The sequence below is a fragment of the Macrotis lagotis genome, chromosome X (assembly GCF_037893015.1).
Source record: "Macrotis lagotis isolate mMagLag1 chromosome X, bilby.v1.9.chrom.fasta, whole genome shotgun sequence".
In the NCBI taxonomy this organism is placed as follows: Eukaryota; Metazoa; Chordata; class Mammalia; order Peramelemorphia; family Peramelidae; genus Macrotis; species Macrotis lagotis.
In genome coordinates, this window is record NC_133666.1 from 612,320,412 (window position 1) to 612,333,707 (window position 13,296).

The following is a 13,296-nucleotide window of genomic DNA, read 5'->3' on the forward strand; positions in this document are numbered from 1 at the left end:
CAACTGAGAATCAACTACCCAGCAAAACTGAACATCTTCTTCCAGGGGAAAAGATGGACTTTCAATTAACCAGGGGAATTTCAACTGTTCCTGTTGAAACAACCGGAGCTGAACAGAAAGTTTGACCTTCAAATACAGGATTCAGCAAAGTATAGAAAGTGGAGGAGAAGGGTAAAATATGAGGGACTTAATGATGATGAACTGCATGTATTCCTGCATAGAAAAATGATATTCATAATATTCATATAAAACTTCTCATTTAATAGACCAGGTAGCAGGAGCTTTTATAGATGAAGCACAGGAGAGAGCTGATTTTGAAAATATAATATATTGTAAAAATGGAGTCAATGGCTAAAAGGGAAAAATAATGGGAGTAAGAAAATTAGGAAATATGAGAATAGACTCCCAATCTACCCTTGAAGGTGTGAGATTCATAGATATTACACCCTGTATATTTTAAGAATTTTTCAAAGCTTTGATTGATTGTACAGAATATTGTTCCTTTATTTTTTCGATTTAAAAAAAACTTTTTTATTCAGGAAGGCTCTCTGTGAGATGGGGAGGGAAACAAGGGGGAAACTATGATGATGAAAAAATAAATGACATCAATAAAAACATTTTTAAAAGAGAAAATTTTCACGTCAATGCCCCATAAGATATATAAAAGTCATTTAGTATCTTCCTTCCTGAAACAAATCTTAACCTTCCAAACTTGAGAATAACTCCATCCTTTCAATCACTAATGGTCAGTACTTGAAAATTATCCTCAACTCTTTACTGTCCCTCACTTACCCCTCCTCACATACAACTGACTGTCAAGTCAAATTACTTATACCCTCAACAATCTTTCACAACTGTTCTCTAATCACAAAGTTCAGATCTCCACCATCTTTCACTTAACTATACTGCCTATAACAGGACTCAGTACTTCTTGTCTCTTCCCTTTTCCACTCCATCTTCCACACAGGCAAAAAAACCCTAAAAATTACCTAAATCACAAAAAATATTCCTTTTTTTTCTGAAACAATGACTGCAATGCCACTCTACTTGTCAGAACATGTGAAAAATATTTGATAGGATATTCAAATGGCTGTCTGTTCTATTAAATTGGCTTTTTCTAATATCACAAACCTGTTGAGTGATTTTGATATCTCTAGTATTCTACAGGGATGTTTTTCAGGGTTACCCAAAGACTTATTAATAGGATTAGTAATATTTGAAACTGTTCATTCTTCCAGATGACAGGGAAATTGGTGAGAGTTTATACAAGCAAAGCTTTAAACAATGTCATGACTGTAGAATCTAGAAAGAAGCAGGAGTCAGCTAGTCTTATAGAGACCAAAAACGTACTGGCTTTTTTTGAGTAAAAACAGGTGTGTAACTTGCAAAAAAGAAAGTCACAATGGTGAGCTGTACAGACAGCTGTTGGGGGCTACAAACTATAGGACTGTTTTTGAAAGCCTGTGTAATGAAAGGGACAGAATATCCATCTGAAGGGCTCAGTAGCTATTCTTTTAAATAAAATGCCTAATAGACACCAAAGATAAGTATCTCATAGATGAAATATATCTGATCTAGGAAGGCATTTGACAGATTCATGATACTTTGAGGACAAAGTGTAGGCTAATTAATGGTAAACCTGTAATCATAGATGGTTAAACAACTATATCCAAAGAGTGTTAATAAATGGATTTATGTCAACCTGGACAGAGATAAATAATGAAATGTTGCAAAGTTTTAGTGTTGGTTCTACCAGAGATAGTACATTTATCAGTGCCGTCATAGACACATTAAATCACTGGGTTTGAATCAGAGAGGTCTCAATTAAATATAGTTTTCTAATGTCTAAAATAGGTATTATTATTGTTAGAAGCACAAGATTATTTGCCCTCTGTCACTAAACTTTTTAGGTAAAAATCCTATGAAATGTTTTTTTCAATTTTTTTAATGCTCTTTATGCCTAAGACTAACAGAAAATGATGAGCAAGTATTCTATCAGGAGTAAATATACTTACAGAGACAAGTCACAACAGGATAGCTGTAGTCAAAGAGAAAACTGATTTAAAAAATCTCCTAGTTTCCTTTAAACTTTTCCATGGTAGCCTGTGAAAACCTGTCAAGGAAAGAGAATGTGCATATTAGTAAAAACATCCTTTGTAAAGAAACTTGAAAAAATTTTAAAGCTTTATTATATTTAACCCCTTTTGTAAACATGGTTATTTAATTGATTATCTCTAAGTGCAGGACATCCATTTTGTGTACTGTAATAGGAAATGTAGTGAAAAAGAGCAGAACAAAAATTATCTTTGTCTTAAATTATCTTTGTCTTAAAAGAAGTTGCAATCTTGCTGAAAGTATAGAATATACACAAAGAACAACTGAACAACAATAAACAACAACATATCAATAATGCAAACAAATATAGTACAAAATGAGTATCACACAGGGCAACAAATAAAGAAGTAGTCAGAAGAGCTGCTGTGGAATTTGGCTCATAAATAGCCTTCCTTAAAGAAGTTCAAGGTTGGCTGGGAGGGCGGCGGGATGCCAGCTGGCTGTGACGGGGCTGCCACAGCGCCTCCTGCTTCTGCTCCCACCGCCACCGCCGCCATCGAGGCCTCGGCAGACTCATCATGAGAGGAGACATAACCCTCAAACAAATAAATCTGGATCAAAGGAAAAGTAGTCCAAGGCCATGCAAGCCAACTGTAGTCACCTTCACAATCTGCCAGGAACTGGAAGCAGTGATATTGCCCCAACTTCTCATTGTGCCCATACCGTAAGAATGACTGGTGAAGGTTCTTGCCTTCATCCTGGAGGCATTCACATCCAGATAAGTTCTGTACCTGGAGAGTGTGGTGAAAGTCCAAGACCTAGAAACTTAAGGTCTGGTTCCCAAAGCAGTACTCAGGGCTGCATACACAATCGATTAAGAAGTCATTCACACAATGAAGCAAGACAACCTGATGATACTACCATGGAACCAGGAGAAAATGGTAGCAGCTCTACCTCTGAATTTTGCTATCTCTTCCATTGGTTGCAGAAAAGTCTTCCATATATTTTGATTTTGTGTGTCAAACTTGTAATGCAGCATATAACAGGCATTTCTCTTGGAATTGGGCTGCTAACAACTTTTATGTATGCAAACAAAAGCATTGTAAATCAGGTTTTTCTAAGAGAAAGGTGCTCAAAGGTACAGTGTGCTTGTTTACTGGTATTCTTAGCAGGCTCTTCCATTCTCTTGTATAACACCTTTCAGGCTCAATCACTTTATTACAGCTTAATCTTTTTAAATCCTACTTTGGATTTTTTGAGCTTCTGGGAGGTACTCTGGATTGTGGGAATTACAGACTTCATACTTAAATTCCTCTTCATGGGCTTCAAATGCCTTATTTTGTTGGTGCCTTCTTTTGTGATGTCTTTTAAATCCAAGGGCTATTGGTATATGCTCATAGAAGAATTATGCCAGTATTATCAAACTTTTGTTCCTATTCCAGTTTGGTTTCATTACCTTGTTAGCTATGGGGAGTTAGGAGGCAATGTTACAGGATGGAGTCTTGGGATTCTACTGGGTCTACTCTACCTAATTCTAAAACTTCTAGACTTTTTTGGGCATCTGAGAACTTTCAGGCAGGCTTTACGGATATTTTTAACATGACCAAGTTATGGGCTACCAGCCTCCAAGAGACAGTGTTCAGAAGCTGATGATCTTTGTTCTGTCAGGCTGAATTCCAGAAGCCTATCCTTCTCATCTGTCAGCATATATTTTGTGAAGAGTGTATCACCTTATGGTTTAATAGAGAGCTAACATAATAAAAATGACAATTCTACCAAAACTAAACTACCTCTGTTTAGTGCCCTACCAATCAAAATTCCAAAAAATTACTTTAATGAGTCATAAAAACTGTAAGTAAATTCAAATGGAGAAATAAAAAGTCAAGAATTTCCAGGAATTTAATGAAAAAGGTACAAAAGAAGGAAGTTTAGCCCTACCTGATCTAAAATTGTATTATAAAGCATCAGTCATCAAAACTGTTTGGTATTGGCTAAGAAATAGAGTGGTGGACCAGTGGAATAGATTAGGTGCAATAGCAGGAAATGATTATAGTAATCTACTGTTTGATAAATCCAAAGAGTCTAGCTATTGGGATAAAAACTCTCTCTCTGATAAAAACTGCTGGGAAAATTGGAAGTTAGTATGGAAGAAACTTAGATTAGACCAACACCTCACACCCTTTACCAAGATAAGATCTGAATTGTAACAGGATTCAGACATAAAAAAAAACAATACTATAAACAAATTAGAAGATCAAGGACTAGTTCACCTGTCAGATCTATGGAAAGGGGAGCAGTTTATGACTAGGGAAGAGATGGAGAACATCACCAAAAATAAACTAGATGATTTTGATTATGTTAAATTAAAAAAGCTTTTGCACAAATAAAACCACTGTAACCAAGATCAAAAGAAATGTAGTAAATTGGGAAACAATCTTTACAACTAATGATTCTGACAAAGGATTCATTTCTAAAATATAGAGAACTGAGTCATATTTTTAAAAGAAAATGCCATTCCCCAATTGAGAAATGGTCAAAGGATATGCAAAGGCAATTTACAGATGAGGAGATCAAAGCAATCCATAGCCATATGAAAAAAATGCTCTAAATCATTAATTACTAAAGAAATGCAAATCAAAGCTTCTCTGAGGTACCACCTCACACCTCTCAGACTGGCCAATATGACCAGAAAGGATAATGACTATTGTTGGAAGGGTTGGGGGAAATCTGGAACACTATTACACTGTTGGTGGTGCTGTGAACTCATCCAACCTTTCTGAAGAGAAATTTGGAACTATGCCCAAAGGGCAACAAAAATGAGTATACCACTACTGGGTCTATACCCTGAAGAGATGATGAAAAAGGGTAAAAACATCACCTGTACAAAAATATTCATAGCAGCCCCGTTTGTTGTGGTAATGAACTGCAAATCAAGTAAATGTCCTTCAATTGGGGAAGGCTTAGCAAACTGTGCTATATGTATGTCATGGAACACTAGTGTTCTATTAAAAGAAAGAAGGGACGGGAAGTCAGGGGAGCCTGGAGGGATTTGCATGAACTGATGCTGAATGAGATGAGCAGAACCAGAAAAACACTGTACACCCTATCAGCAACACGGGGGTGATGTTCAACCTTGATGGACTTGCTCATTCCATCAGTGCAACAACCAGGGACAATTTTGGACTGTCTGCAATGGAAAATACCATCTGTATCCAGATAAAGGGCCATGGAGTTTGAACAAATTTCAAGTACTATTCCCTTTAATTTAGAAAAAAAAAAACATATATCTTATTGTCTGATCTTGTTATCTCTTATACTTTTTGTTTCTTCCTTAAGGATGTGATTTCTCTCTCATCACACTCAATATGGAACAATGTATAACATGGAAACAAAATAAAGACTGGCAGATTGCTTTCCATGGGGGGTGGGGGTGGGGGGAGGGAAGTAAGACTGGGAGAAAAATTGTAAAACTCAAAACTCAAATAAAATTTTTAAAAATTTAAAAAGAGAAGAAAGAATTTTTAACATAGAAAATATTCATCTCTCTGATGTTTTAATCCAACTTTTAATAGTCAACTACTAGAAATATTAAAATTAATTTTGACCGGGAAAAAAAACAGCAAACACATCAACCACATTTGAAAACATATGCAATACTCCATATTCACTGAGCACCCCCCCCCTGCAAATAAGGGATGGAGATTCCAGCTCATTTTCTTACCAATATTTTCAGTACTCAGAATAAACAATTTTGCTAAAGTAAAGTAGACTAGGATATGATTACCCTCTCCCACGTCCAGTAACCCTACCATATCAATATAATAAATTTCAGAGCTAATAATGAACCATCTTTACTCATAAGACTAAATGGAAAATCCTTTTTGTGGCACCTGGATCCATTACAGATTTCAAATGATATGTCAGCTTATGAGTGAAGTATGTTACTATGTATGTAAAATGTTTTCTCTCTGGTTTTGGAGTACAAATGAAAAAGTTAAACAGCCTGCTGCCTTGCTTTTATCATCTATTTCCAAGAAGGCAGCATTTAATTCCACCAAATGTAAAGTACAAGTGAAGTTTAGAGATGCAAAAGTCTTGGCTTAGTAAAAAAGCAGATGAAATTCAATTTCATGCTGATAGCAACAATCCAAAGTGCTTTTATGACATACCGAAGCCTATTTCTGGGTCAAAGACACATGATGCATCTCAACCACTCAATGCTGATAGAGCCCCATTGATTAGTGAGAGGGACACAGTCCTAGCAATATGGATTGAACACTTATGTTCATAACAGTCAATCATTAATCAGTGCAGAAACCACTGAACATTTATCACAAAACTGAAGATATTCTGTACCTAGCTGAAGTTCCAATAAGGGAAGAGGCTTTGAATACTATTAGGCTCCTTCTATATGACTAGGCACCTGGTGCTGATTCTATTCCAGCTGAGATTTACAAGGTGTGTGTGTGTGGGGGGGGGATGTCTTATTTCTCATCCAAAATGAAATATTCCAGGTAATACAGCATAAAAAGATTATCCTCCAAGAATTCAAGGGTGCCTGCATTGTCTATCTCTATAAAGGTAAAGGGAATAGATTTTCCCGTGACAATCACAGGAGTATTTCTCTTTTAGTCATTGCTGGTAAGATTCTTGCCAGAGTCTTTCTCAATAGACTGATCCTTCACCTGGAAGATATTAACCTCCCTGAGAGACAGTGTAGCTTCAGAAAGGTTTGAAGAACAGTTGATATGGTGTTTGCTGCCAGACAACTCCAGGAAAAATTCTAGAAACAGAACAGGGTTCTGAATGCTTGTAGATCTGAACAAGACCTTTGATCCTGTCAGTTGTGAGGGTTGAGAGAAAATTATGTCAAAATTTGGTTGTCCAGTTAAGTTCTTCAGTATTGTACATCAGTCTTGTGATGGTGCGCTTGCTCATGTTCTGGATAGTGGAAGATACTCTCAAGATTTCCCAATCACCAAAAGAGTGAAACAAGGATACAGTCTTGGTTCCATACTTTTTAGCATTATGTTTTCAGCCACATTATCAAATGTCTTCACTGAGGATGAGCATGACCTCAAGGTCAGCTACTGCACTGATAGCAAATTCTTCAACTTGAAAATACTACAAGCCAAGACCAAAGTGGAGGGAATGTTGGTGAATGGTCTTCTGTTGGCAGATGACTGTGCACTCAATACAGCCTCTGAAGTTAAGATGCAACAAAGTATGGATCAATTCTCTGCTGCTTGTGCTCATTTTGGTCTAATTAATAATACCAAGAAAACACAGGTGCACTCCAGCCTGCACCACACTATCCATGCATGGAACTATCAATTACAGCAAATGGAGAAGTTCTGAATACTGTTGATAAGTTCACGTACCTTGGCAGGGTCCTTTCCAAGGAGGTGCACTTTGTTAATACAGTCAACACATGCATTTGTCAGAGCTATCTCAGTATTTTGGAGGCTCCAAAAGAAAGTATGGAAGAGAAGAGGTATTAGACTGACTACCAAACTGAAGGTCTACAGAGCCGTCATGCTGACTTCTTTGCTATATGCCTGTGAAAATTGGACAGTCTACAAGTACCATTTCAGGAAACTGAATCACTTCCATTTAAATTATCTTAGAAAGATTTTGAAGATCATCTGGCAGGAAAAGACACCAAACACTAAGGTTCCTTCTTGAGCTAAGCTGCCAAGCATTCCAACAATACTACAGAGAGCGCAACCACAATGGGCTGATCATGTTGTTAGAATGCCAAATGTAGGCTTGCCAAAAAGACTACGTTATGGGGAACTCATAAAGGGCAAGTAAAAGTGTAAGGCGCAAGAAAGTGCCTTTTAAGATCTTTGGAACTGATTGTGCAGCATGGCAGACACTAGCACAGAACCACCCAGCCCAGCATGCCCTCATCAGAGAGGGTGCTGAGTTCTTTGTGCAAGGCAGAATTTAAGCATCTCAAAGGAAACATGACATCCCTAAGTTTAAAGTAACCACCCCAGGTGTTCACAAATAGTGCCTGACCTGTGGTAGAGCATTTCAAGATCATACCAGTCTGATCAGCCACAGTCAGACACACTGATTTGTTACAAACATAGTGATGTCATTTTGGTCTTCTTAGATAACAAATGACAAGGACCAACCAACCAACCAACCATCTAGGAATGAAATAAAGAGGAATAACAAACAAAATTACATAACTAGGTATTTTAAATTTTTTAACTGATCTAGCTGAAAATGCCCTAAATTTCTAACTACATTAATTTCAACTTTTTTTCTTACAAAGTTTAGCAATTACCATAAAAATCACACTACCAAGTAGAGCTTAGAAACCATCTAAGTTAGACAATAATAATCTTATCAAACAGAGGGATAGAGTAAACAAAGTCAATGCCTTTTTGGCGTATAAATTCATTTGGAATATTTTATGGAAAAGGGTAGTACAATATTACAGTAATATCAACTCAGAAAACATGAAGTAAAGATAGAAAAAATGCATTTCAAAAAAAGCTTGGTGAGTGACCCAACTAAGCAAAGTCATACAGAGGGACTTTAAGAGGAAATTGGGAAGACAACAAGAGGGGAAAAATGGAAATGACCTATTAGGATTTTTACAACAAACTCTTTTCACCATCAATGAAAAAGAGAACCAACACATTTAGACTCTTGCACAAGGATCTCAGTAACAATGTACCTGAGGCAGCAGAAAGAATACTGGAAAAAGATGAACCAGACCGAATTTACAGAGATCTGTGCTGGAAGTAATAATTTTGAGTATACTAGAGAATTAATTCTCAAGTTATCTGAAGGAGGGGAAAGAAACAAAGGTACAAGGAAAAAACACCTCAGATCTATTTCTTAAAAAAAAGACACCATAAAGAATATCAATAACTTCAAAGAAAATCTGTCTATTTTCAACATATATACATGTATCTTTTGATGAAGGTATAAGGGAACAAGCAAACTTCACAAACAGTACTCCAAGGTAGACCACATCTATACAATCACACAATAAAATGCAAACTATCAATATAACGTTCCACTGTTTATTGTTTGTTCACTTTGTCTTTACATCCCCAGCATCAAGCACAGAGACTGGCACAAAATAAGCATTTAATAAATGATAGAGAATTGGGTTTCATCTAGTAAGATACAATTTAATAGGTATACATGAAAAGTCTTGCACTTTGATACAAATAAATAAATCACTTTCACAAGCACAAGGAGGCAAAAGCATGATTACAAAGAAGTTCTGAAAAAGATTTGGGAATTTTAGTAGATAGAAAACTCCATGAGTACTCAGTGCAGTGTGGGAGCCAATAAATTAAGAGAAATTTTCTGAATCTGAATTTTCCTATTCAGTTCTTGGAACTATGGTTTCAGAAGGAAGGTGACCAGGTTGATGAAGGGTCTTGAGTTCATGCTCTATGAATTTATACGTATTTGGCCTGGAGAATTCAAGAATCTGCAAACATGAAATCTGTGTTCTTGTGGGGATTTTTTCTACCATTTTCTCTTTTCTCCTTTATAGCAGCTGATAATATGGCCCCAAACTTTTATTTTATTTTTCAAATTCTTTATTCATTCAACCCCTATGTTTCCCTCTCCCCAAAATGTCAAAAAAAATCCCTTTCTCATCCTGATTAGTTTTAATTCTGGTTGCCTCTCTATGAGCTCCTTTTTTTTTTTTTTTGCAAGTCAAATGGGGTTAAGTGTCTTGCCCAAGGCCATACAGCTAGGTGTCTGAGACCGGATTTGAACCCAGGTACTCCTGACTCCAAGGCTGGTCTTTATCCACTGCACCACCTAGCCACCCCTATGAGCTCCTTTTTTGTCTTTCTTTTCTATCCCCATTGCTTTCAGTACCTGGTTCATAATAGACTCTTAAATCCCTTTAAGTCCTACCTCTAGGATCCTTGTGCTTCCAAATAGACTGCAACCTTTTTGAAGGCAAAGTGTATGATCTAACAATATCCCAGCTTCTTTGCTACATTAACTTAGCTGGGCCAGGAGAAACTCACTCAACACCTCAAATCCACTAGAAAAGTGAATTTAATGTAGACAATTAAAGAAAGACTCACATGCAGAAAAGGAAGCTAGTTTCTATGAGTTCTATAAAGATTCTTCTATTAGTTTCAATGATTAATACTGAGAAACTCAGAAAACTGAAAATATAATGTGGCATTCTAGTATAGTAAATATAGTAAAGTTAATTTGATAAAAATACAGAAATAAAAGTAATTCTGAAATGAAAGAAATAACAAACTAGTGAGTTATGTGGCCGTAGAAGGTTACAAAATCACTGCTATCACTCAATCTGGTTAATTCATGATCTTGAGTACAAAACACTATAGATGGAGGTGTTACAAAACACTTGTAAGATTTGGTTTCTCCAAAACTAAGTTCCCCCAGCTCAGAGTCCTCAGCCCAAACCCCAAGTGTTAAGCTGTGGCTCTTAGCTCCTGAACGGAACACTGGACCTGGAGTCAGAAAGCTGAAGTCAAACACAGAAGGAAGAGGTGCAAAGGGGAGGAAGGGAGGAGAAAAGACCTGAGATAGCATACTGCTTCCCATGCCAGTCTTGGGCTGAGCTCTTCCTAAATATCATCTCACTTGATCCTCATAAGAGTCATTCAAGGAATAGGCTGTTATTATCCCCTTTTTTACAGATGAGGAAACTAAGGCAAACAGAGGGGAAGTGACTTGCCCAGAGTCACCAGCCCGAGAAGTGTCTGAGGCTAGACTTGAGCTCAGACTGAACTCCAGGCCCAGCATACCACAGAACTGCCTCAGTTTCCTCACAGGAAATGGTAAAAACCAAAGAGCTCCTCGTCTATAGTATTTATGACTAGATCATAATACCTGCAATGCACACACCGTAAGTTGTCTGTAAGTGTTTCATGACTTCTCCTTCCCTTCCCCTCTCCCAGCTTTGAAATTCCTTCCTTCTCCAAATGAATGGCCTGACCTGGCTCTGATCCCAGGCAGCTTCATCAGTCTGCCTTCCTCGCGCCTCCCAAGACCCAGAACAGTAGAGACAGACCTGGAGGTGGAGTCAGAGGACCTGAGTTCAAATCCTAGTTCTGATACATATTAGGGCCTTGGACTAAATAGTATTGGAGGCCCCATTCAGTTCATGATTCTATGATCCTTTGAGGGGTTCCTTGCATGAAAGAGAGGGAGGTGGCAAGGACAAAGATGTACACTGGAACAAATCATGAAGGCAGTGAAAACAAGACCAAGGAATTCAGTCTTTAGTACAAACAGTAGGAATAAGAAATATAATTTATATAAATATCTAATAATAATGAACTTATATTGTGACAGAAAGTTAGCATGGCAATAGAAAGTTGGTCTTTTGAGTCAAAAAGACCTGGGTTCCAATATTCAGTAAACACTAGAATCTAAATTACTTAGGAAAAAACACCCTACTTGGCAAGAATTGTTGAGAAAACTGGAAAGCAATGTTCACAATGACAACAATGCCTTATTGATTTGAAATTCATTTAAATTGAATTCATTATTTAGTTAAATTATGACAATTTATAGTCTGTGGGACAACTAATCTAATTTATTTACTAAGATAATCTATAGTAACTATGGAAATGAATATGCATATAGGAGCAACATTGCCAATATATTTGCTATCTGGGCAATTGGAAATTCAATAAATGTGCTTGCAATGCTGAGATATTTTATAGTTTCTATTATTTTAACAACTGTCATGTAGTTGAACATAGATTTTTAAAATCAGCTGAAATCTGTTCTGTTAAAGTGCTGAGCACTAGAAAATTTTTTTCTCAGTATTTTGCCATTTTACTCCAACATACTACTGTCCTCACTTAGATGTTTATTATGTTTAACCATGGGAAATTATTCATTCAGTCTACACTTGACAATCTTTTCAAACCATGAAAAAGTCAGTAGTACCTGCAGTGGTTGTGATTTTTTTAATGAATTAAAGGACTGTCACAATTCACAGATGTCATTTGGCTGGAGGAGTTGAATTGAGAATTTTGGCAAAGTTGGAAAGAAAAGTTTTCCTGGAACAGAAACTCCCTGAAAACCATTTCTCATTTGTTTAGTTGTCACCTAAATAGAATATAAGAAATGAGGTTTTTAACAAAGAGAGGACCCAGAATGTGTGCTTTCACTTTCTCTATATTATCTAATTCATAAGACTGTCTGTGTTGATTACAATTCCAGTTTGCTTTCCTCCCCCCACATCCAATACACTTCTTCCTTTGTACCTTAACTACTAACTAATCAGTATATTCTTAGAAAAGGCAAGTTATTTTTGCATCCTAATGAAGACAATGTTTGTAAAGCGAATCTATTGCAGAAGAAGGAGGTACTGTAATATCTTCAAATAGCAAGTGTTTGAATGACTGATTAGCTGCCAGTGTGTAACACCCTTGTGGCTAGGTCCCATTCCCAACAGTGACTGAAAAGAAATATTTTTGCTAAAGAATTCCTAATATCACAATACCTCCAAGGTCAAGTAAATGTGTTTGAACTTTGATCTCTTTCATAATGCACTTTATGAAAGAGTCAGCTCAGGTCCGGTAAATCATGTCATCAGAGGAACTGGACTACAATTCCAACTCTATATACCTTCAGTAAGACCTTGGGCAAATCCTGTCTCAAACTGGATCTCAGATTCCTAATCTGTAAAATGAGTATTGAACTATGTCACTTTTCAAATAACTCTTCAAAGCTTTGAACTCATGATCCTATAGAGAAGAGTGGGACTTTGATGGCACCATGTATAAAGTACTGGACCTGGAATCTCAAAGACCAGAATTCAAATGCAGTCTCAGATACTTATTTCTGGGTAACTCACATCATTTCAGAGAACACCTGTCTGTCACACTATTATAATCTATTCTCTTTTCTTCTTTTTAGAGACACCTAGGGTTAAAGTGACTTGTCCAAGGTCATATAGCTAGTGTCTGAGGCCATATTTGAACTCAGGGCTTCTGATTCCAGGGCCAGTGTTCTATATGCTGTACCATCTAGCTGCCACTTAAACCCTTTTTCATAGTATCATAAATATTGCAGCAATTTCAAAACTACCTTCACATGGATATAAAGTAATCTCCATCTATTCACCTCTGATTTCCACCTTCATTACTCAATTGAAACTGCTCTCTCCCTAGTTGAACAATCTGATGGTCCTTTTTAATTCAATGCACAGTCTCTTCAACACCACTAATCATGTTCCCACATATTGTGATGACA

At 36.8% G+C, this 13,296-nt stretch overlaps 1 protein-coding gene and 1 pseudogene across 4 annotated transcripts in view; one reads left to right on the forward strand and one right to left on the reverse strand.

Annotated features, from left to right (window-relative positions):
* PTK2 (protein tyrosine kinase 2) overlaps positions 1-13,296 on the reverse strand; it is a 420,621-nt gene that overhangs the window by 364,995 nt on the left and 42,330 nt on the right. For all 4 annotated transcript variants that reach the window (XM_074202741.1, XM_074202737.1, XM_074202738.1 and 1 more), the window contains exon 2: positions 2,016-2,113. The gene's annotated coding sequence lies outside the window, so the exon portion shown is untranslated. The remainder of the gene's footprint in view (positions 1-2,015; positions 2,114-13,296) is intronic.
* Positions 2,568-3,820, forward strand: LOC141499942 (E3 ubiquitin-protein ligase RNFT1 pseudogene; annotated as a pseudogene).